General features: G+C 49.3%; 2 protein-coding genes across 2 annotated transcripts in view; both read right to left on the minus strand.

Moving 5' to 3' along the window:
- Positions 1-3684, minus strand: part of STX11 (syntaxin 11) — a 64317-nt gene extending 60633 nt beyond the window's left edge. Inside the window, exon 1 of the mRNA XM_078774027.1 lies at positions 3280-3684. The gene's annotated coding sequence lies outside the window, so the exon portion shown is untranslated. The remainder of the gene's footprint in view (positions 1-3279) is intronic.
- SNX14 (sorting nexin 14) overlaps positions 1-25956 on the minus strand; it is a 776643-nt gene that overhangs the window by 504902 nt on the left and 245785 nt on the right. The window lies entirely within an intron of this gene.

The raw sequence follows: 25956 nt of genomic DNA on the forward strand, positions 1-25956 counted from the left end.
AGGATCCTAGCGGATCCTGGTGTTCGAATCCCGGTCAATCGCTGAATTAACGCCACGGGGGTTGACTCAGCCTGTCATCCTTCCGAGGTCGGCTAATTGAGTACCAGTTCACTGGTAATTCCCTGCTTGTCTTGTCGTTAAAGGCAGCAAAAAGGGTTGGCGTCAGGAAGGGCATCCGGCTGTAAAATCATTGCTTCAAAAAGGGGACCGAAAAACAAACAAAAACAACAACAACCACAGTTCCCGAAAAAGGCCAACCCCCGCTTGCGGGGAAAAATGGCCTCTAAAGGTGTTTTTTTTTTTTTTAATGGAGGCAATTATGACATCACCATTAATATATTTTATTCCCCATGGAGAGTTCTTTACAATGAGCCATGTCTCTTTTTTTATTCAGCACTTTCCGAGATATAGAGGTGCAAAGTTTTTCGATTTTTCCAAGATGGCAGCCGAACCACGTGACCTATGACGTCATAATTATCATAAAAAATTCTACAGGTGGAGTTACACCTATGGTGAAAATTTCTTGTCAATCAGACCAACGGTTGCAGAGAAAATCATATTTATTCTGTGCGGACAAACAGACAAACGGACTCCAATGCAATACTCTCTCCTCTGGCGAGGGTAACTAGAATGGTGGTCGGTAGAGCGGATACCTCCGGAAGACTGGACAGTTTATCCACTGATGGGTCGGATATGCATTTGGACCTGAACCAAAATCGAATTGCTTGTTCTTGTCGCCGAACCAACCCATCCACCAAGTATTGTCAAAATCCGTCCACAACTTTTTGAAGTATCCTGCTATGTATCTTTTTGGGCCCCATCTCTCAATGGTGACAAATCACTTAAAATTCCAGCATCTGCATCTGGATCTTCACTAAAACCGAATCATTTTGTCCTTGTCAAACACACAACTTGTCCACAAATGTTCGTCCAAATCCATCCACACCATTTTGAGATATCCTGCTCACAGACAACCAGACGGTAAAAATACAACTTCTGTTCACCTTCGGTGGCAGAGGTAATACTGTTGTCATGACAATCAGAAGGGCAGAGAAGGTAGATCAAACCAAGGGCGCTTTGATCTAGCTGTGTCTGCATTGTTTCGCACGGGATGTCCTGTAATTTAGTTATCGTTCAGGATGGGAAGGTAGTTTTACTAGTTTATCAACTTCTGTGTACACAATACTCCCACTCCCAACTGCCTCCTGCTCAGTTGTGTCACCCTCAATACAGACCGGAGTTTCTCCCCAACGACGATTATCTGATTCGACATTTGAAGTCCGACCGGCATGTCCGTCGATTCACTGAAGACGAGGAACCGACCCGAAGCAACCGAGACGTGGCCGAAGGAGAGTCTCCGGCAGAGTCGGTTTGAAGGTCAAATGGTTTTGAAATGTAATGACTTACTGAGCTCATTATGCTGTTTGGGCAAGATTGGCAATGTTAACCGGTTTGTAAGCGAATCTCCGAGCAAACGCGTGAGTTTTCAACATTCCTTGCACATGGAAACATGATGTATGTTTGGAGTCATGGAGTGGTCCAGTCCAGTGGAGTGGTCCAGTCCAGTGGAGTGGTCTAGTCCAGTGGAGTGGTCCAGTCCAGTGGAGTGGTCCAGTCCAGTGGAGTGGTCCAGTCCATTGGAGTGGTCCAGTCCAGTGGAGTGGTCCAGTCCAGTGGAATGGTCCAGTCCAGTAGAGTGGTCCATTCCAGTAGTGGTCCAGTCCAGTAGATTGGTCCAGTCCAGTAGAGTGGTCCAGTCCAGTAGGGTGGTCCAGTCCAGTAGGGTGGTCCAGTCCAGTCGAGTGGTCCAGTCCAGTAGAGTGGTCCAGTCCAGTAGGGTGGTCCAGTCCAGTAGGGTGGTCTAGTCCAGTGGAATGGTCCAGTCCAGTAGAGTGGTCCAGTCCAGTGGGGTGGTCCAGTCCAGTGGAGTGGTCCAGTCCAGTAGAGTGGTCTAGTTCAGTGGAGTGGTCCAGTCCAGTAGAGTGGTCCAGTCCAGTCGAGTGGTCTAGTTCAGTGGAGTGGTCCAATCCAGTAGAGTGGTCCAGTCCAGTGGAGTGGTCCCATCCAGTGGAGTGGTCCAGTCCAGTAGAGTGGTCCAGTCTAGTCGAGTGGTCTAGTCCAGTGGAGTGGTTTCAGTCCAGTAGAGTGGTCTAGTTCAGTGGAGTGGTCCAGTCCAGTAGAGTGGCCCAGTCCAGTGGAGTGGTCCAGTCCAGTAGAGTGGTCCAGTCCAGTGGAGTGGTCTCGTCCAGTTTATTGGTGTTAACAAATTGTGTTACAAACGAAAGTGTCGATGCAAAATGCTCTATTTGATATGGCACAACCACTGGTGTACAGTGAAAGTATTTGGAAACCCATCCTCTCTTTTACCTGGAACTCGAGAATGACAGTATTTGATACAGGTGTGTGTCATGCAATGCGTTACCACATTAATATCAGGTGTGCAATGCTTCACCTGTTCTTGAACACAAGCAAAACATATCCATCTACAAGGATTTCATCCGCAGCTTTATGGAGTACTGGTCTCCCCTTTGGGCTGGCTCTGCTCCACACATCTTGCTCAGCTCGACACTGTGGAAATAAAGGCCTTTAAGATCATTGGAAACTCCCACGATGAAGCTGAGTCTATGGGCCTATCACCTTCACATCGCAGACAGGTAGGTGGCCTCTCTGTCTTCTACCGCCTCCTTTGTGGTCTTGGACCCTCTGCTCTTTCCGTGCTTTGGCCCAGCCAGGTGCCTGAAGGGCGCCCGCAGTCTACCATCAACCCTCTTAATACAGGATTGTTTGACGATCCTGCCTGAAACAGGTAAGGACGACAATACGAGATGTTCCAAATTTGAATGTCCTCCTCTACGTTTCAGACCAGGATGTCATTCCTTCCGGTCTGCAGAAAGTGAAGCTCATATGCCGGCCTGTCGTAGAGATGGGATATAGTATGGCACAACGTGGAATCAAACAAGTTTTGAACTTCCAAAGAATTTGCGAGCATGGTCTTCATAGGCCCCGACTAAATTATTCCATTTGAATTTTACCGGTATTCCGATTATCCAGAGTTAACTCTCGTAGGGTTGTATAAACTTGTTCCTTAACCACACGCGTATCTAATTGTACAGCCATAAATTCATTCTGCTTAAAATCCCCGGAACCTGATTGAAGTTTCCTGGAATGTTGTGTTATATAATATCCCTTTCATTTTCAACTCTGACGGCGTTTTAAAGTTGAGTTGTTGAGCTAAAAAAAAGGAAAAAGTTGAGCTCGAATAATGTAATTGCACCTTACCTTGAGACAGGCCCCAACGTTTGTAATCCACAGGACACCTGCGCTGCTCCGTGTCAGTGTCAGTGTCAGCACCTTCCGTTGGAGCAAGACGAAAAGATTTGCGCCTCTTCGTAATCCCCCAAAGATCTTACATAGTCTCAGGAAATGAAAAATACGAAAACAGCCAATAAGGCGCAGGATTACTTGATCCTCAGGGGGTTTCCTCTCCCTCCCTGTTGCCCTCTGGCAGCCTCTCCTCGATCGCTGTGCTATTCACGGTTTATGCTGTGGTCTAACTGGTTTGGAAGGTTCTAGCAGCTGCCTTTGCTTGCCTGTTCATGTCACGTCTGTCACAGTTGATAAAAGCTTCAGTTGCAGTTGAGCCCGATCCACTGTTGTTCAACATTCAACGAACCCATGTGACGTAGGTGTAATAGGGCGGGATCCAAGGTATATGGGTGTGACACCTTCTCACGATGCGGCTCCTTTTCTTCAAATTTTCACTTAAAAATAAACTTGTTTCCAACGTCATAGGAAACCTTATTGGGCATTGGGGGGGACGTTGGAGAACTGATATTGCGTGTATCCGGACCTGAGCTTCCTGGGCTTCCCATTCCTGGGCTTTTCCTTGACCATTTTCCCTGGACCAGGTGTGCCATTCCTGGATCCTTTCCTGGGCTTCCGCTCATAATCATTTCAGTGATAACACAATTCATCAATTCACGACAGGAGAATACCTGTGGGTTCAAAGGTGCGTTGAAATGGCAGTATTAGCTTGTCACGAACCGAGATGGGCAACCATAAGATTGACCGGGAGGGGAAATGATAACAATTTGACTGACATGGTACCAACATTGTTGTTTTCTTTGTACAACTAGTCGAGGCTCATGGAAGAGCGAGTACAGTGAACGGACCAGGACGTAACAGATGAAAACAGGACGTAAAACAGGCATTTATGGAGAAGGAAACCCCAAGGTGGGAAATTTGGAAAAATAGGAGGGATTTGGTTGGGGTTAACGATGGTAGCAAAGATCATGGTTTTTGGATTGTGGAAGATCTGAGATGGTGGTGAACAGCTGTCTTGAATACCTGGAGGGAAGAATGGGATTGAAGACATCGAGGATGTGGAGGTTGATTCCATGGCCGAAAAAAAAAAAAGTGGAACAAATGAGCCTGCAGAAACATGGAGGGGAACAAAGCACGAAAAGAGCAGAGAGAGGTGGTACGTGTGCAGCTTGTGCCTGCTGGTTGCATCATTTCCTGGGGGCGTAGGTGTGCCGCTGATGCATTTTCCTCTAATACCAGTCCTCAGGTACTCATTTTGGTGACCTCGGAAGGATGACAGGTTGAGTCAACCCACCTGGTGTTAATTCAATTGCTTGACAGAATCTCGAACTCAGGACCTTAAGCCAGCCACGTTAACCGTTAAGGCAACACCAGGCCAGAGCAGAGGGTGCAAGACCAGAAAGCAGGTGGTAGATGACAGAGAGACCACCGACCTGTCCACGATATGAAGGTGATAGCTCATACACTCAGCTTCATGATGGGAGATTCCAATGATCTTGAAGACCTTGGTGTCCACAGCGTCAAGCTGAACAATATGTGAAGCAGGGGAGCCAGCCCAGAGGGGAGAGCAGTACTACATCAAGCTGCAGGCCTTGTTGGGGGGGGGGGGGGGGGAAGGGGTTGTGCGGTGTCTCTCGTGGATAGTTCAGGTGTGCCAAGGAAGGACTTTGCATGATGGAGAATGCCCCTGTCGGATTCTGTCTTTGGAGGCCATCTTTGAAATGTGGCTTGTCCAAGAGATCATGGCCAAAAGTGAGAGTGAGTTCAGTCACTCAAACCAAGATTTTAGTGACTGAACCTCTTTGAGACTGTTGTTGAGAAAGTATGTGGGAGGGTTTGGGAAACGATCCTTTCGGAGAGAGGGAGTGAGTGTACGATTTATCATGATTGAAGGACATGGTCCGGGTGTTCGACCAGTTTGTGATTTTTCGAGGTCTGAGGGGAGGGAAGAGGCTGCTGCCTCTTTCAGAAGGATGAGGGATGTCACGGCAAAGAGCAGAGTGGATGGAAAGGTTTGAGTGTGTGAGGTGAGGGGAAATGGTTTAGAGGGTGAGATGAGGGGGAAGAATTGAAAGGGTGGGGTACAGAGGAAGGCAGAAATTAGGGAACATGAAGCTTTGAGGAGGTGGAGTGGGAGAGGATGCATTTCCTGATTCCATATTCCCAATTTTCATAAACAGATATAAAGATCATGGGATGGGGGATTAAAACGCTTGTTAGATGCCTGGAGAAACGTTGCGCTGTATGAGCAGGGGTGAGGGATTTGGGGGGGGAGGGGAGTGAGGAGTTAGGGGGTGAGGGATGAGGGGGGGGGGGAGTGAGGAGTTAGGGGGGGAGTGAGGGGTTAGGGGGTGAGGGAAGGTTTGTAGAGGTGCAAAGCAGACAAAAACCTCAGAAAAAATAGTCCTTTTGAAGACAAAGAAGAGACATGTATCACTCTGGAGGAGCAGAACATGTTCGGTGTCCGCAAAGGAGAAACAAGAGTTCAAATGTATTCTCAAAATGATTTTAAAAAAAGAAGAAGCATTTATATTATTTGATGTAGATTCAGTTTGGAAATAATAGGGGGGATAATGTTTTGTTTGGATTTGCACACAAATAATTTGAGAGTTTGAGTGCAAGGGAGGGAGCTGAGGCGCTCACTCAATGATGGGCGCGTGATGGGCAGGTAAGGGGGGGGGGGGGGGGGAGGTAGTCGTCAGACATAATGACAAGGGGATTTTCCACAGCAATTATGTTCAGTCCCCCCATTTTAAGTAAACACAAGTGACTGGCAGGTGTTTCTTGTTGTATTGATCGTTCACACATAAAAATATGTGAATGTCTAGTCTTGGTTTTAACCTTTGCTTTTGCCTTGGGAGGAAAAAGCCGTTCGATTTTAATAAGAACTGAAAAAAAGGGTGTTGGCTTGGGATCCTCGGATCCTGGGTTCGAATCCCGATCATCGCTGAATTAACACCAGGGGGGTTGACTCAGCCTGTCATCCTTCCGAGGTCGGCAAATCGAGTACCAGTTCACTGGTAATTCCCTGTGTGTCGCAAGAGGCGACTAACAGGGTTGGTGACAGGAAGAGCATCCGGCCATAAAACATTGCTTCAAAAAGGGGATCACGGTGCCTGAAAAAGGCCAACCCCTGCTCTGCGGGGAAAAATGGCCTCTAAAGGTGCTTCAGTTTTTTCAGTTCTTTTGCCTTGGGAGTCAGTAGGCATAAACCAACATGAAGACCAGAGAATTGTATATGAAAGAAAAAGAAGCAATTTGGAAGCTGAAAGAACAGAATAATAACAACCATAGCACAACAATTGAACATTGGGAATACAACAATTGCAAATATCTTGAAAAAGAAAGAAACCACTAGTGTGGTTAGCAATAGACAACAGCCAGGTCGCCCAAGGAAACAACTGCAGTTGACGACAGAAAAACCATCAAGTTTGTGAGGAAAAACCAGAAAATGACTCTCAGTGACATCACCAGCAACCTCTAGAGAGTGTAGTGGTGAAAGTATCACAATCTACCGTTCGCAGAAGACTTAGACAGCAGAATTACAAAGGCTACACCGCAAGATGCAAACCTCTCACCAGCACCAAAAATAGAAAGGCTAAATTAGAATTTGCCAAGAAGCAGTGGTGAGCAGGTTGAGTTAGGGAATAAAGTTGTATGGACAGATGAGACCAAGATAAACATTTACCAAAGCGATGGAAAGGCGAAAGTGTGGAGAAAGGAAGGAACTGCATGTGATCCAAAGCGTACTACCTCATCTGTGAAGCATGGTGGAGGTCGTGTCATGGCCCGGGCTTGCATCGCTGCCTCTGGAACTGGCGCACTCATCTTTATTGATGATGTGACTAATGATTGCAGCAGCAGAATGAATTCGGAACTGGACAGAAACATTTTGTCTTAGTCAGGGCCCTTAGGGATATTTTGGGGCTGTTTGGTTCAAATTCTTCCAAAAGCACCAAATTTGGCCCAGATGTTGCCCATGCCATACTCTTTCGATTTTTGACGGGCGCCAAGACGGGCGCCCCCCCCCCCGGGGGCCCCATATTGGCGAAATACTAAATGGCCGCCACCCGGATTAGAGGAAAATCAGTTAAATAACCAAAAGGGTTGGAATCATGTATGATACCACTTTTCAGGGGTTTTCGAGGTCGAGGAATCCAATTATGATGTTATTTTGATGATTTGGGGTCAAGGTCAACCCTCAAGGTCATCTTAAAGGTCATTTTTGAGTCAAATATGTCGGTTTTTGAGTTTTTTGTCAAGATTTACGCGAGTTTCACCATTTTATGTTTCTGGGTTGGGTAATCGAACTCTGACCTTATTTTTGACAATTAGAGGAAATATTTACATGCCTATTTCCTAATTTTCAGGCATATGCAGTTCATCAGTCTAATTACAAAGGTACGGATTTTGATGTTTTATGAACTGTATGCCATATCCTTGTGTTTAATTTTTGTGTGATCATGATCCGGATTCATGTATACATGATTGTATACATGTCATAAATATGACGTCATAGGTCATGTGACCTGGCGGCCATATTGGATTTTATGAAAACCTTAAAAATAGATCCCTGCCTTCATTTTTCGATCGATTCATTTTGAACTTTGACCACTTATAGTACGCCATGTGATTGGATGCATATCCTAATTATGACGTCATAGGTCAGGTGACATGGCGGGATGGACCGGTATGGTCCCCGGATCATACCGCCCTTGGCGCCCGTCAAAAATCGAAAGAGTATGGCATGGTCAACATCTGCGCCAAATTTGATGCTTTTGGAAGAATTTGAACCAAAATATCCCTAAGGGCCCTGCCTATGTACGAGAAAATGCCTCCAAACTCATTGGGCGCCGCTTCATCATGCAGAAGGACGATGACCCAAAACACACTTCTGACACAACCAAGGAGTTCATCAGGGAGAGAAAGTGGCAGGTTTCAGCCTGACCAAGTCAATCTCCCGATTTAAATCCAATGGAGCATGCATTTCACTTGCTGAAGAGGAGATTAAAGTCAGAAACCCCCCAAAACAAACAACAACTGAAAATGGCTGCAGTAAATGCTTGGCAAAGCATCTCAAAGGAAGAAACCAAGAGTTTGGTGATGTCGATGGGTCATAGGCTCGATGCAGTTATTGCATGCAAGGGATATGCAACCAGATACTAACTATTATACAACTTTAATTTACTTTAAGTTAATCTGTCGCAATAGATATGCTTAACAAAAATGGGGGGACTGAACATACAAAGTGCTATTGTTCTACAATGGTAAAACATATAACCATAGATATACCAAGAAATGAAAGCTGACCTTCTGTACTTGTCCCTCATATTCATCTTTTGATCTCAATTCCAGATTTCTTCAGTTTGCAGCAATAATAACAAATTTGAATTCACTGTTCCAATATTTATGGAGGGCACTGTATACATACACACACATATATGGTGCTCTTTCTGAAAGCAAGTTCATTGCTGCCAAAGTGGTCCCATGCAAGAATTACAATATGTGGTTTGCATTTGTCTTCGTTAGTGTACCCTTCATCAAAACACACCGGAGGATTTTAGCATCACCGACTAATGCTAGAAAATGTGACACCCAGCTTACAACATCCATCCAAGGGATGGCACCCTGTGTATTACAATGCCCTGCCTATGAGCATGACACACCAACCTACAATTCACATCAAACATTAACCCAAATTAAACAGCTCAAAGGTAAGTGAGCTACCTCCACAACAGATGGGGCTGTCGGACCAACAGCACCGCACACGTCGTCCGCGATATTCGATTGGTTGCTCATTTTTCTGAATGATTCTATGTTCAAATTTTACAAACTGTGGGTGATTATATAAAGTAGAAATTATTCACCTGCCATTCTTGTTTTGTTTGTCCGACTTTCCAACAAATAGCTAGCAATCAATGAAAGAGCCCTTTCTGAAGCAGACTTGATCGAATACACCTCTCGCTGGAGCAGCTCGTCAACAAGAACAGGTGTCTCGTAAGTCTGCAGTTTACCTGTCGACACCGTACCTTGTCTGAATCAGTCTTTTTATCGCAGTGCTACGACCCAGAAGTGATCAGGGCTAGATTCTAGAAGCGACATGCTATTTGAAAGGCTCAGAAACACATTGATGCAAAACTTAAAATTGACTTGGGATTGAGCATGCAAGATATTCTGAACCCTCTGCAAGATATTCTGAACCCTCTGCAAGATATTCTGAACCCTCTGCAAGATATTCTGAATCCTCTGCAAGATATTCTGAATCCTCTGCAAGAAATTCTGAACCCTCCGCAAGATGTTCTGAACCCTCCGCAAGATGTTCTGAACCCTCCGCAAGATGTTCTGAACACTCCGCAAGATGTTCTGAACACTCTGCAAGATATTCTGAACCCTCTGCAAGATATTCTGAACCCTCTGCAAGATATTCTGAACCCTCTGCAAGATATTCTGAACCCTCTGCAAGATATTCTGAACCCTCTGCAAGATATTCTGAACCCTCTGCAAGATATTCTGAACCCTCTGCAAGATATTCTGAACCCTCTGCAAGATATTCTGAATCCTCTGCAAGATATTCTGAACCCTCTGCAAGATATTCTGAACCCTCTGCAAGATATTCTGAACCCTCTGCAAGATATTCTGAACCCTCTGCAAGATATTCCGAACCCTCTGCAAGATATTCTGAACCCTCTGCAAGATGTTCTGAACTCTCTGCAAGATATTCTGAACCCTCTGCAAGATATTCTGAACCCTCTGCAAGATATGCTGAACAATATGCAAGATATTCTGAACCCTCTGCAAGATGTTCTGAACCCTCTGCAAGATATTCTGAACCCTCTGCAAGACATTCTGAACCCTCTGCAAGATATTCTGAACCCTCTGCAAGATATTCTGAACCCTCTGCAAGATATTCTGAACCCTCTGCAAGATATTCTGAACCCTCTGCAAGATATTCTGAACCCACTGCAAGATATTCTGAACCCTCTGCAAGATATTCTGAACCCTCTGCAAGATGTTCTGAACCCTCTGCAAGATATTCTGAACCCTCTGCAAGATGTTCTGAACTCTCTGCAAGATGTTCTGAACTCTCTGCAAGATGTTCTGAACCCTCTGCAAGATATTCTGAACCCTCTGCAAGATATTCTGAACCCTCTGCAAGATATTCTGAACCCACTGCAAGATATTCTCAACACCACAACACCAAGGACTAATCTCACAATCTTTGTGAAATCAGTTCAGAAACTTCAAGTGTTCAGTGTTCTTTTTGAGATCAGTTCAGAAACAACAACTACAAGTGAGTTCAGAAACTACAAGTTTTTTCAGTTTTTTTTCCTTTTACTTGTCATGCAACTTTATATAACTCCATATAGATTCGATGTGATGTTGATTTATTGGATGGAGAAGGTTAAAAACTTTCTCAACTTTGTGTTAGCGGCTCAGCAATCTGCTTACTGCTGAACAGTGATCATAAAAAAAAACAATCAAATATAATCATCATAAAAAGTAGACACCTCACCTGGTGAAGCCAAATGACTGCAGGTTTACCTTGAGGTAGAAATCCTGTGCATTGGCAATATAATCAATCAGTATCACAGATATCTTGAGACAGGAGAGATCAGCACAATTCACCGCTTCAGCAACCAGGAAAGAGGCCAAATGGCCACGATGAGGCATTGCATCGGAAGCAGGAAATTTGGAGGGATGTGGGTGTAAGAGCAGACAGAGTGAAGTGGGGGTGCGTGGAACCTATTGGAGGGAATTAGTAATGTTCCGTATTCTTGCCTGTTGTGTGCTCATGGAAATTCATTAGGATTGCTATAATGCATCTAACATTGTAATTGGAGTTACCCATCAGTTACCCACTTTACTTGGGGTGTTACCCATCAGCCAGCTACTTCTAATGAACAGGAATCTTGTCAGTGTGAAATTGGGAGTTTTACCAAGGACCTTCTGGTGTTCAGTTATTAGCCTGATCGCAGACGGAACTCAGCTAAGAGGTATTTTGCTTAAAACATTTACATGAGATACAGTGCCTTCCATAAGTATTGGAACATTGAAGTCAAATTTGTTATTATTGCTATATACTCAAGAAATTTGGATTTGAGATCAAAATATAAATATGAGGCAAGAATACAGAATGTCAGCTTCTTTTCTTGGTATGTCAATGCATCGATGTTTTACCAGCACTTTGTATGTTCAGTGCCTCCTCCCATACTGCCCCATTTTTGTTAAGCATAAGTATTGCAACAGATTAACTTAAAGTAAATTAAAGTTGTATAATAGTTAGTATCTGGTTGCATATTCCTTGCATGCAATAACTGCATCGAGCCTGTGACCCATCGACATCACCAAACTCTTGGTTTCTTCCTTTGAGATGCTTTGCCCAGTCTTTACTGCAGCCATTTTCAGTTGTTGTTAGTTGTGGGGGGTTTCTGACTTTCGTCTCCTCTTCAGCACGTGAAATGCATGCTCCATTGGATTTAAATCAGGAGATTGACTTGGCCAAGCTAAAACCTTCCACTTTCTCTCCCTGATGAACTCCTTGGTTGTGTCAGCAGTGTGTTTTGGGTCGTTGTCTTGCTGCATGGTGAAGCGCCACCCAATGAGTTTGGCAGCATTTTCCTGTACGTAGGCAAACAAAATGTTTTTGTAAACTTCCAAATTAATTCTGCTGCTGCCATCATTAGTTACATCTATATATATAAAACACAGTTTGTGTGTGTGTGTGTGTGTGTGTAATGTTACTGATAGACTCCGAAACGGAGCGGCTCACGTGCTTGATATTTGGCATAGACATGGCCATTGAGCCTGGGACGAACATGGCCGAGACAATATTTGACGAGATCCATATTTTTTATTCATATTTACCTCAGCGCATTTCAGCCAAGTACCTGCTAATCTCAGCCGGTGCCAGAGCAGCTCGCTGATTCGCTCAGAGCGATCACGTGATGTTCCATCCCCGCCGCCAGACGGATTTGCTCAGAGCGATCACGTGATGTTCCACCCCCGCCGCTAGACTGATTCGCTCAGAGCGATCACGTGATGTTCCATCCCCGCCGCCAGACTGATTCGCTCAGAGCGATCACGTGATGTTCCATCCCGTGACCCGTCACACGTTTGCACGTAATTCAGGGCGAAAAGCGATTGCGATTTTTGACCTTTATGCGATCGTGTTTTGTGTCGATTTTGTGCGATATGAATTAAATTTTAATTCATATTTCGTGTTCACGAATTCGAATACGAAGGATTTCCCCTTTCCCCTTTCGATTTCGAATACGAATTCGTCTTTTAAATTTTAATTAATTAATGTCTTTGAAACAGCTGTGAAACGTCTTTCCACAACCCTTCCGTAACCGATTGGAGCAGTTTATTGCCGCACAAAATGGCATTTTAAGAGTTGTCTGGCTTTTAAAATCTGGGACACGTTCAAAACAAACGAGATCCGCGAAGCGAGTTGGTCGAGTCGTGCTGACCAAGATGGCGACACGGCGGCTTCAGTTTTCACGGAGTATGAGCGTTCTATATATTTTCAATTCAGTGCGCCCGACTCGCTCACGTACTTGATTTGTGGCATAGACATGACCATTGGGCCTTCACGGTGTAATTTGTGCGAGGCTTTTGTCCGCGTGAGCTTGAGTCGAGAGGGCGAATGTACTGGTTGGGAATGTACGGGTCTCCCTTCCCCCGCCCGGCAACGCCAGTACTGGAGGGCGTGGGTCACAGGATCGGTGAATCTCCAAAATCCGCTTCGTGCTCTTGCGAAGATGCAGGACGATGTCGCGATTGTTGTGCTGCTCTCCGACCATGAGAACTGCAACGTAATTGTTGACTGCCCCTCCCCTTCCCCCCTCCGTCTTCCCTTCCCCCTCCGTCCTCCCTTCCCCTCCCTTCCCCCTCCGTCCTCCCCCTCCACCCTACCCCTCCCTTTTCCCCTAGACCTTGCACTCCCCCCTCCCACCCCCTCCCTCACCCTCCCCCCCTCTTCTCCCCTCTCCCCCTCCCATCCCTCACCCTCCCCATCCCCCCCTCTCCCCATCCCCCCCTCTTCTCCCCTCCCCCTCCCATCCCTCACCCTCCCCATCCCCTCCTCTTCCCCTCTTCTCCCCTCCCCCCCGTTCCCCTCCCGGCAATGCCGGGTACTTCTGCTAGGGGAGGAGGAGGGGGGGGGGGGAAGTGAAACGGGGGGAACGGGGGGAGACGGGGGGGAGGGGAGGGGGGAGCGGGAGGGGGAGGGGGCCACCCAATGAGTGTGGCAGCATTTTCTTGTACGTAGGCAAACAAAATGTTTTTGTAAACTTCCGAATTAATTCTGCTGCTGCCATCATTAGTTACATCTATATATAGATTCCCCTCCCCTCCTCTTCCCCGCCCGGCAATGCCGGGTACTTCCCCCCCCCCTCTTCTCCCCTCCCCCCCGTTCCTCTCCCCTCCCCTCCCCCTCCCCTCCCCTGCCCCCCGTTCCCCTCCCCTGCCCCCCGTTCCCCTCCCTCCTCCCCCCCTCCCCCCCCAATGTCCCCACGTTCCCTTTGTATTGAAGGAACTGCGCTCCAACGCGAGTCGAAAGAATTGACGCGATCAAAGATGGAATTCGTCCGAGTTGCTTTATTGAAACAAAACAGCTCAGGTATTCTGACAAGCCCGTTTATCGGGCAGCAATATATATACACATTTATGTCGGGAAGTTTGCCCGGCAAAAGCTATACCGGGCATGCCCGGGTGTCAAGGGCGAGCCTTGGAAAGGCGAGTCTGGACCTGCCCGGGCGTGTTTGGCTGCGGCCTGGCAAGTCGAGGCTGGGCGTGCCCGGCGCTCTGGACGAGCACTGGAAAGGCGAGAGCGGGCATGCCCGGACGCTCTGGGCGAGCCCTGGAAAGGCGATAGCGGGCATGCCCGGACGCTCTGGGCGAGCCCTGGAAAGGCGATAGCGGGCATGCCCGGACGCTCTGGGCGAGCCCTGGAAAGGCGATAGCGGGCATGCCCGGACGCTCTGGGCGAGCCCTGAAAAGGCGATAGCGGGCATGCCCGGACGCTCTGGGCGAGCCCTGGAAAGGCGAGAGCGGACATGCCCGGGAAAGACGAGACCGGGCGTGCCCGGGAGGTTCGGGCGTGCCCGGGAACAGTGAGTCCGGGCATGCCCGGGAGAGGCGCGTCTGGCCGTGTTCTGGCCGGTGCAAGGCGATTGTGTGCATCCAGCGGTAACCGCTACACACGCCCCTCCAGAATCGACCTGCACCGGCAGGGTCAATTTAAGGGGGGTCCGGATGATCCGGCCGAAGCGACCCCTGGAGAGTCGTGGGGAGGGGTCCGACGTGGTGGTGGATGGTCGAGCGGGGGGAACTGTGGACGGGGGGCTGCCTCGCCGCGGAGGAAGGGCCAACCGTGGTGGTCGGTCGACGTCCATGTGCGCCGGTTTGAGGCGGTCCACAGAAATCCGGTCCAGCCGGCCGCCGAAGTCGACGATGAAAGACTTGTCGCCCCGTCGCAGGACCCGGAAGGGCCCGTCGTACGGCGGCCGGAGTGGCCCCCGGTGCGCGTCATGACGCACAAAGACGTACTCCGCTGTGCGAAGCGCCGGGGGGACGTAGGACTGGGGGCCACCGTGGCGGGACGTCGGCACGGGGGCAAATAGTCGGGCGGCCTCCTGGAGGTCCGAGCGCTGGCGAGCGGCGGACCAGGGACTGGTCGCGTCGGGCACGAATTCGCCTGGGACGTGGAGCGGCTGGCCGTAGACGAGCTCGGCGGCAGACGCCTGGAGGTCTTCCTTGGGGGCTGTGCGAAGGCCCAAAAGGACCCACGGCAGCCGGTCGGCCCAACCGTCGTCCTGAAGGCCGGCCATGAGTGCGGCATTCATGGAGCGGTGAAACCGCTCGCACAACCCGTTGGCTTGGGGGTGGTAGGCCGTGGTGCGTTGCAGCGTGACCCCCAACGAACGGGCGACCGCGCCCCAAAGCTCAGACGTGAACTGTGGGCCGTGGTCGGACGAGATGTCCGCTGGTGCGCCGAAGCGCGCGACCCAGGTGGCGATGAACGCCTGCGCCACGTCGGCGGTGGTGGTGGAGGCGAGGGGCACGGCCTCCGGCCACCTGGTGGTCCTGTCCACCATGGTGAGTAGGTGGGTGAACCCCCGCGAGGGGGGCAGGGGACCCACCAGGTCCACGTGGACGTGGTCGAAACGCCGTTCAGGCACGGCGAAAGGTGCCAGCGGGGCCTGGGTGTGGCGGTGGACCTTGACCCGCTGGCAGGCCATGCAGGCGTTAGCCCAGTCGCGGATGTTTCGTCGAAGGCCGTGCCAGACGAAACGCGCCGACACCAGCTTCTGAGAAGCTTTCCGGCCCGGGTGAGAAAGGCCGTGGATGGAGGCGAAGATGCAGCGCTGCCAGGAAACGGGCACGATGGGGCGAGGCTGGCCCTGGGAGACGTCGCAGAGCAGGACGGTGCCCGCGAAGGGAATGTCGGCCAGGCGGAGGTCCGTGTCCGCCGCATGGAGTGCCTGCACCGAGGCGTCGGTGGTCTGGTCGGCCGCCATGAGCGCGAAGTCCACGCCGAGGTGGACCGCGTTCGCGCTGGCCCGAGAAAGACAGTCGGCCACGGCGTTGTCTTTGCCGGCGACGTGCCGGATGTCCGTGGTGAACTCCGACACGGCGGAGAGGTGGCACTGCTGGCGGGCCGACCACGGCTCCGTGACCTTAGCCATTGCGTAGACCAACGGCTTGTGGTCAACGAAAGCCGTGAACGGGCGGCCCTCCAGGAGGTGTCGGAAATGGCAAACAGCCAGGAATAGCCCGAGCAGCTCGCGGTCGAACGTGCTGTAGTTTAACTCGTTCGGCTGGAGTTGCCGGCTGAAAAAAGCGAGTGGCTGCCAAACCCCGTCCACCCATTGCTCATGGACGGCGCCCACCGCGTAGTTGGAGGCGTCCGTAGTGAGGGCAATGGGCGCGTTGAGCACCGGGTGAGCCAGCAGCGTTGCGTCGGCGAGGGCCCGTTTGGCGCTGGCGAAGGCTGCGTCCATGGCCGCGGACCAAACAATGTCATGCTTGGCCGGCTTGCCCCGGAGGGCCTCGTAAAGGGGCCGCATGAGCTGAGGAGCGCGGGGCACGAATCGGTGATAAAAATTCACCATGCCGAGGAACTCTTAGAGGGCCTTGATGGAACGGGGACGCGGGAACGTGGTGATGGCCTCGACCTTGGTCGGCAGCGGCACGGCCCCGGTCTTGGTGATGCGGTGGCCCAAAAAGTCAACGGTCGTCTCGCCGAAGTGGCATTTGACCGGGTTGACAATTAAGCCGTGCTCGCTGAGGCGACCGAACAGTGTTCGGAGGTGGAGGAGGTGCTCGGCGCGGGACGTGCTGGCGACGAGGATATCGTCCAGATAGACGAAAAGAAACGGCAGGTCGCGCAGCACGCCGTCCATCAAGCGCTGGAACGCCTGGGCCGCGTTCTTGAGGCCAAACGGCATCCGCAAAAATTCGAACAGGCCGAACGGCGTGATGACGGCCGTCTTCGGGACGTCGGCCGCCCGGACAGGTACCTGGTGGTAGCCCCGTATCAGGTCAATTTTCGAAAAGATGACCCGTCCCGCCAAACGGGCGGAAAAGTCCTGAATATGCGGGATCGGGTACCTGTCGGGGGTGGTAGCGTCGTTGAGACGGCGGTAGTCGCCACACGGGCGCCATCCACCCCCCGGCTTTGGTACGATGTGCAGTGGCGAGGCCCACGCGCTATCGGAGCACCGCACGATGCCGAGGTGCTCCAACGCGTCGAACTCGGCCTTCGCCATGGCGAGCTTGGCCGGGTCGAGGCGGCGGGCCCTGGCTTAGACCGGCGGGCCCGTAGTTGGGTATGTGGTGCTCGATCCCGTGCCGCACCGCGACGGCCGAAAACGTCGGCCGCGTGAGGGCCGGGAATTCCACGAGCAGGCGAGCGAACACGTTCGCTGCCGGGAGGGCGCACGCCAGTTCGGTCGGCGCGGAGCTGCTCATCGTGCACGCCAGGGAGCTGAAGGTCTCGGCGTTGACAAGGCGACGACGTTTGACGTCGACCAGCAGCCCGTGCGCGCAGAGGAAGTCGGCGCCCAGCAAAGCCATGGGGACGCAGGCGGTCACAAAAGTCCATTGAAAACGCTGGCTGCCGAAGCAGAGGGTGACGACGCGTGGGCCGATAGTGCGTATGGCCGAGCCATAAGCAGCGACCAAAGAGGGGCCGCAAACGGCGTCCCGCCTGTCCTGCTCGGAGGCGGGTATGACGCTCAGTTGGGCGCCGGTGTCACACAGGAAACGCCGCCCAGACGCTTTGTCCCGAATAAACAGCAAGTTGCCCGAGTGGCCGGCGCTCATGGCTTATGGCTGGCTGGGCACATCCGAGCCTTGTGTCCGAACCTGGCGTGGTAATAACACCACGCCCGGTCAGGTGGAGGCCCCGGCCGTCGTGTCGGAAGCGGGCGGTGCGGCGTGGCGGCCACCAGTTGCACCGGCAGTTCGGCCTCCAACCGCGCAGGGCGCTCGGGCGTCGTGGGCGTCGCCTCGGACGGCGGCGGGCTCCAGGTAACCGCGCCGATGTGCTGGCCCGCCGAGGAGATCTTATCGGCTTCCCTGGCGAGGGCGCGGGAATCCGTGATCAACGTGCCAGCCAGGGCGAGGCGTACCGGGTGAGGCAGCTGGCGAAGGAACAGCTCGCGGAACAGAAAATCCGGAGAGTGCTCACCGAGCAACGAGAGCATATAGTCCATGCGCTCGTACGGGCGCGTGTCGCCGAGCTCGGGCAGAGCGAGCAGGCGCCGTGCGCGTGCTGCCGGTGAGAGGGCGAAAGCGTCGAGGAGGAGTGTCTTCAGCGCGTCGTATTTGTCAGCAGCCGGCGGGTGCTCGAGGAGGCTCAAGGCGCGGGCCGCGGTGGCGGAACCGAGCGCCGCCACAACATGGTGGAAGCGGGTGTCGTCCGCGGTGATGCCTCGCAGGGCGAACTGAGAGTCCGCCTGAGCGAACCAAACAGCCGCGTGAGCCTCCCAGAAGGTAGGCAGTTTAAGCGTCACTGCCGTATCCATGTCGGTAGGTCACCAATGAAGGAACTGCGCTCCAACGCGAGTCGAAAGAATTGACGCGACCAAAGACGGAATTCGTCCGAGTTGCTTTATTGAAACAAAACAGCTCAGGTATTCTGACAAGCCCGTTTATCGGGCAGCAATATATATACACATTTATGTCGGGAAGTTTGCCCAGCAAAAGCTATACCGGGCATGCCCGGGTGTCAAGGGCGAGCCTTGGAAAGGCGAGTCTGGACCTGCCCGGGCGTGTTTGGCTGCGGCCTGGCAAGTCGAGGCTGGGCGTGCCCGGGCGCTCTGGACGAGCACTGGAAAGGCGAGAGCGGGCATGCCCGGACGCTCTGGGCGAGCCCTGGAAAGGCGATAGCGGGCATGCCCGGACGCTCTGGGCGAGCCCTGGAAAGGCGATAGCGGGCATGCCCGGACGCTCTGGGCGAGCCCTGGAAAGGCGATAGTGGGCATGCCCGGACGCTCTGGGCGAGCCCTGAAAAGGCGATAGCGGGCATGCCCGGACGCTCTGGGCGAGCCCTGGAAAGGCGAGAGCGGGCATGCCCGGGAAAGACGAGACCGGGCGTGCCCGGGAAAGACGAGACCGGGCGTGCCCGGGAGGTTCGGGCGTGCCCGGGAACAGTGAGTCCGGGCATGCCCGGGAGAGGCGCGTCTGGCCGTGTTCTGGCCGGTGCAAGGCGATTGTGTGCATCCAGCGGTAACCGCTACAGTATGTTTGTTTGTGTATTCCTTTGTACAATCCCTTTGTATGTTCACTGCCTCCTCCCATACTGCCCTATTTTTGTTAAGCATAAGTATTGCAACAGATTAACTTAAAGTAAATTAAAGTTGTATAATAGTTAGTATCTGGTTGCATATTCCTTGCATGCAATAACTGCATCGAGCCTGTGACCCATCGACATCACCAAACTCTTGGTTTCTTCCTTTGAGATGCTTTGCCCAGTCTTTACTGCAGCCATTTTCAGTTGTTGTTAGTTGTGGGGGGTTTCTGACTTTCGTCTCCTCTTCAGCAAGTGAAATGCATGCTCCATTGGATTTAAATCAGGAGATTGACTTGGCCAAGCTAAAACCTTCCACTTTCTCTCCCTGATGAACTCCTTGGTTGTGTCAGCAGTGTGTTTTGGGTCGTTGTCTTGCTGCATGGTGAAGCGTCACCCAATGAGTTTGGCAGCATTTTCTTGTACGTAGGCAAACAAAATGTTTTTGTAAACTTCCGAATTAATTCTGCTGCTGCCATCATTAGTTACATCTCTATATATAAAGGAGCGTGTGTGTGTGTGTGTGTGTGTGTGTGTGTGTGTGTGTGTGTGTGTGTGTGTGTGTGTGTGTGTGTGTGTGTGTGTCTGTCTGGATGTCCGCTTATAACTCAAGAACTACACATCGGAGAAAAGTTTTAGACACAGATTTGGAATCAGCATAAAATCCCGGTGGTTTGAGGCTACGTTTTATTTTAATATCAATGGTTTAACAAAACCGCGCCAGCTGCAATTCCATGTAGTTTGTAGCGGCGCTAGACGTTCGGGGTGTATTGCAATGGTTTGTCGGGTTTGGCTGTGGGTCCAGAATAGCTCCCATTTCCTTATGTTCTTCCACTTTTATTTTGATTCTTCTGTTACAACGCCTTCCTTATCTACCTTATATCCCCCCCGACGAGGCCTCTACATAATTTCATGCGGCAGAATTTCGTGCATTTTGAGTGAAAGAAGTGAGACGAAGTTGTTGGAGGAAGAAGAGGCGCGGTCACTGTGGAGGCCTCGATCGTGAGTGGAAATGGCGGGAATTGCGTTTGTATCACAAAGTAAAGGATCTGCATTCATTTCTGAACTTGCATTGGTGGATTGTTATACATCTGCATTATTTTTCATAAAAAAACTATGTTGAACTCGAAGGCTCCAAGCACGGACTATATATATAGCCCTCATTGAGGTAAAAATAAAAGTAAAAAGCCTGCTATCACTTGCCAAGCTAGCCGTTCCCCCCTCCCCCTCCCCCCCACCTCCCCTCCCCCCCACCTCCCCTTCTCCCCCACCCCTTTCCCCTCTCCCCCCCCCCTTGCCCCTTTCCTCCCCCTCCCCGCCTCCCTCCTCCCCCGCCTGGCAACGCCGGGTACTTCTGCTAGTCTACTACAGACTTGGCATTTAATATGGAATATTTTTTTTGTGGGGGTGAACTTACTTTTCAAGATGTCTTGGAACCAAAAGTTCATTGGAATTATGTTGAAATTATTTTAGATTTTCTTAATGTGACCTTTAAAAGAAACAAAAACCACATTTGACATTTCGAAACAAATAAATTGATCCTTGAAAGTGATGTAAACTGATATCGAACTCAATTCATGGACAGTACTGTGTTAAACTTCTGCACGTTTTCCAGAAGTATCTCTTTATTTTGCACATTAACCAAAATTTTTTTTAACAAAAACAAAAGTTAAATTACGACTGGGATTACGGACAATAAAATTACAGTTCAGTACTTCGTGTAACCCCCACGAGCATTCAGGAGAGCACGTACACGTTGAGGCATGCTGTTCATGAGATTTGCCAAGGTTTGGACAGGAATCGCTTTCCATGCAGTGACAATAGTCTGCTGCAATTCACGCACAGAGGTCGGCTGCTGGTCCAAGTGGTCGATTTGATGCGTTAATTCTGCCCACAAGTTCTCTATCGGATTCATATCCGGGGACATGGCAAGCCACTCCATATGCTCTACACCACGGTCAGCAAGAAAGTGTTGGATCATGCGAGCACGATGAGGCCGTGCATTGTCATCTTGGAAGACAAAGTTTCCTCGAAAGGCCGCACGAGCAAATGGAAGCAATGTTTCTTCCAGAATGGCCCTGTACTTGAACTGGTTCAGGTTTCCATTCAGAACAACCAGGTCAGTTTTGCCCCCTGCATGAAAAGCAGCCCAAACGGTCACCCCAACACCTCCAGCTTGGACTCTTGGCACTATACAATCTTTCTTGTAGGCTTCATGCACTTGTCTGTGCACTCGGACGTGGCCATCTTGACGATAGACCAGAAATCTGGACTCGTCACTGAAGATCACATGATTCCAGTGTCCTGGCTGCCATTGACAGTGCTCTCTGGCCCACTGCAATCGGCGCTGGCGGTGTTGTCTGGTCAGGCGTGGCTTTCTCAGGGGACACCTGGCAGCCTGCTTGAATCAGTCGTTGGTTGACTAGCCTTCTGGATACAGGCACATTTGTCAGTTGCTGCCACTCAGGCCTAAGCCGATTAGCTGACTTGGTACAGCCATTGCAGACTAACCGGTGCAGCTGGCGATCATCCCTCCTTGTGGTTCTGCGGAGACGTCCTGGCCTCGGCATTGGAGTAGGGACACCCCTCTGAGAATTTCGTTTCAGGATCTTTGAAACCTGACCTTGAGTGATGCCATACTGCCGAGCAATAACACGCTGTTTCATGCCGTAATTTCGTAAAGCCACCACTCCATGACAAACAGCATTGTCGAGTTGACGGACCATCTCCAGAGGAAGCGGCAATAACTTTTGGAGATGTGCAGCAGTTGTTTTCCACGAACACAGAACGCAACAACGCTTGTATACCCAACTGTGAAGCCAATCATCAAATGCACCTGTCCGTACATTTTGCCACGCCGCCTGTGATATAATCCTGTTGTTGACTTCTTGCTGCAACAGACAATCAGTGACATGGTTCTTTTAACAAATAAATCACCAAAGTGTAAAAGAAACTCACCAGATTGATGTATTGGGTTAAGAAAGTAAACCCGTCAAGAAAAAAAAAATATTCCATATTATATGCCAAGTCTGTATACAAGAGCCGTTGGTCTGTGTGTCTGTCTGTCACCATTTTTCTCAGAGATGGCTAAACATATCTTCATCAAACTTTCAGAGGTTTATCAGTGAGTGCGTGGGAGTGTTTTAGGTTAAAAAATAATAATCTGGATTGGATTAAAAAACAAACAAAAAACAACAACAATATACAGTATCTATATTATAATAGCCGTAGATGATTCTGTCTGTCTGTCTGTCTATCTGTTGGGTGTCTGTCCGGGGTGTGGCTTACTCGGTTTGCAGAGTAGCTCCACCCATAGCTCCACCCATTCTGGGAGTGGCTATAAACAAATATCCACCATTTTATTAACTCGCATAGCTTTGAGTCCTGTTTTGTAGGCCCGTGGTGTCTTGCTCTCCCCCAGTTTTATTTCAAATCAAATTCGATAAATCATTTCATTTTTCACAGTCGCTAACATAGTTTTAGACTCGGTTGAAAAAAAACGGGAAGAAAATCCGATGAAAGTTGCCGTTTATAGAACGAAATGAATTCTCAAAGGCCTGTAACTTCAAGGCCATTGAGTCTCTCTCACGCCTTTATCTCCAATCTAACTCACCATATGATTTCATTTTTATCGATGGTTTTACTTTTAGACTCGGTGTCAGCAATAATTGAGAACAATCCACACACGCGGGAAAATGCAGAGATATATTTTTTAAAATCGCGTCATGGTGTATCATACACCGCCCAACATGACACCGCCGGCAATGTGTCGATATATATTAAAAATTCGCTTTTGCTTTTCCGTTATGATATATTACTATTTCGTTTGATGATAGTCGTCACAAAAACGTCAACAATGATGCCGACATATATTTCTTCGTTTTTATTTCATTCAACATATTAGCCGGAAGTAAAATATGTTTCAGGAAATTACCGAGAGATATTTCTTCGTTTTTTTTATTAGTTATGTGCGCATACACTTTAAATAGGTTTATTTGAAATCTTTAATTTTCCACAAACATTCCACACACGCGGGAAAATGCAGAGATATATTTTTTAAAATCGCGTCATGGTGTATCATACACCGCCCAACATGACACCGACGGCAATGTGTCGATATCTATTTTAAATTCGATATATCATTTCATTTTTCACAGTCGCTAACATAGTTTTAGACTCGGTTGAAAAAAAACGAGAAGAAAATCCGATGAAAGTTGCCGTTTATAGAACGAAATGAATTCTCAAATGCCTGTAACTTCAAGGCCATTGAGTCTCTCTCACGCCTTTATCTCCAATCTAACTCACCATATGATTTCATTTTTATCGATGGTTTTAGAGTCGGTGTCAGCAATAATTGAGAACATTCCACACACGCGGGAAAATGCAGATATATTTTTTAAAATCGCGTCATGGTGTATCATACACCGCCTAACATGACACCGACGGCAACGTGTCGATACATATTAAAAATTCGATATATCATTTCATTTTTCACAGTCGCTAACATAGTTTTCGACTCGGTTGAAAAAAAACGGGAAGGAAATCCAATGAAAGTTGCCGTTTATAGAACGAAATGAATTCTCAAACGCCTGTAACTTCAACTTCAAGGCCATTGAGTCTCTCTCACGCCTTTATCTCCAATCTAACTCACCATATGATTTCATTTTTATCGATGGTTTTGGACTCGGTGTCAGCAATAATTGAGAACATTCCACACACGCGGGAAAATGCAGAGATATATTTTTAAAAATCGCGTCATGGTGTATCATACACCGCCCAACATGACACCGACGGCAACGTGTCGATATATATTAAAAATTCGCTTTTGCTTTTCCGTTAAGATATATTACTTTTTCGTTTGATGACAGTCGTCACAAAAACGTCAACAATGATGCCGACATATATTTCTTCGTTTTTATTTAATTCAACATTATTAGCCGGAAGTAAAATATGTTTCAGGAAATTACCGAGAGATATTTCTTCGTTTTTTAAAATTAGTTATGTGCGAATACACTTTAAATAGGTTTATTTGAAATCTTTAATTTTCCACAATATAATTTACTTGCCATTTATCATTTGATGATTACGAGACAAATTCCTCTTGAGGATCGTGACAATTCATGCGCTGCGTGGAAACTTCTATTTCCAAAATGAATGAGACGATCGATGAAGAACGCAGACTTGAACAGGATGCAGCAAGAAAACGAATGAGACGGGCGAACGAGTCCATCGACGAACGTCAATGCAAACTTGCGGGGTCACCCGTGGGAATCCCACGGGCATGGATGTGTGTGACATTTCGACATATTGAGTTAGATGCTGCACATTCATTTTTACAACATGGTTACTGGCAAGTCATCAGATCCAGAAATGGTGTAAAAACCACCGTTTAGAGGCCATTTTTCCCCGCAAAGCGGGGGTTGGCCTTTTCGGGGACCGTGGTAGTTGTTGTTTTTTTGTCCCCTTTTTGAAGCAATGTTTTACGGCCGGATGCCCTTCCTGACGCCAACCCTTTTTGCCGCCTTCAACGACAAACAGGGAATTACCAGTGAACTGGTACTCAATTAGCCGACCTCGGAAGGATGACAGGCTGAGTCAACCCCCCTGGCATTAATTCGGCGATCGACCGAGATTCGAACCCAGGATCCTAAGCCGGCACCCTAGCCGCTAGCCCAACACCAGAAATGGTGTCATGAACACAATTTATTTACGCACAAGCACAAAAGCAAGACGGGCCGATTTCCGATTCCGACGGGCGAGATGGGCCGATTTCCGATTCCGACGGGCCGATTTGGAGCAAGAAAAAGAACGAGACGGGAGAAAAAGGAGAGAAACGAGACGGGGAAAGCCGATTGGAGAGGCGAGTGAGGCGCGATTGGAGAGGAGTGTGAGGCGCGATTGGAGAGGAGTGTGAGGCACGATTGGAGAGGAGTGTGAGGCGTGATTGGAGAGGAGTGTGAGGCACGATTGGAGAGGAGTGATTGGAGGGGAGTGTGAGGCACGATTGGAGAGGAGTGTGAGGCACGATTGGAGAGGAGTGTGAGGCGCGATTGGAGAGGAGTGTGAGGCGCGATTGGAGAGGAGTGTGAGGCGCGATTGGAGAGGCGTGTGAAGGATTGCAGAGGAGAGGAGTGTGAGGGATTGGAGAGGTGAGGGATTGGAAAGGAGAGGGATGTGAGGGTTTGGAGAGGAGAGGAGTGCTAGGTGGAGAGAGGAGAGTGTCAGGTGGAGACAGGAGAGTGTCAGGTGGAGACAGGAGAGTGTCAGGTGGAGAGGAGTGAGGGGTCACATATTATGTGAAATAACTAAATTCACACCATTTCTGGATCTGATGACTTGCCAGTAACCATTTTGTAAAAATGAATGTGCAGCATATAACTCAATATGTCGAAATGTCACACACATCCATGCCCGTGGGATTCCCACGGGTGACCCCGCTAGTATATATATATATACTGTATATCGCTCTAAAGTGCTTCAGCCTTTTTGATTAATGACAGTTATATACAAGTACACATTCGCATCAATAAATACAAAACAATCACCAGACATTTGAACACAAATAATAAAGCAATTCCAGAAGCGGTTGAAGTTGGTGGTAAGGCTTCTTCTTCTTCCTGAACATCATCATACTCAACTAAGAAATATGATGAACAGCATATATTGAACGAAAAAGTAAAATTATGATTTGACATTTGTGATGGATTCTGATTTGGATGTAATTGCTTTACATTATATTTTCCCTTATTTCAAATATGTTAATGTTTCTTTTTCGCTTGAGCAACGCCGGGTACTCCAGCTATAAACACTTTTATACTTTACTTGGGGTACAAATA

This window comes from Myxine glutinosa, chromosome 3 (assembly GCF_964187855.1).
Source record: "Myxine glutinosa chromosome 3, kmMyxGlut1.1, whole genome shotgun sequence".
NCBI lineage: Eukaryota > Metazoa > Chordata > Myxini > Myxiniformes > Myxinidae > Myxine > Myxine glutinosa.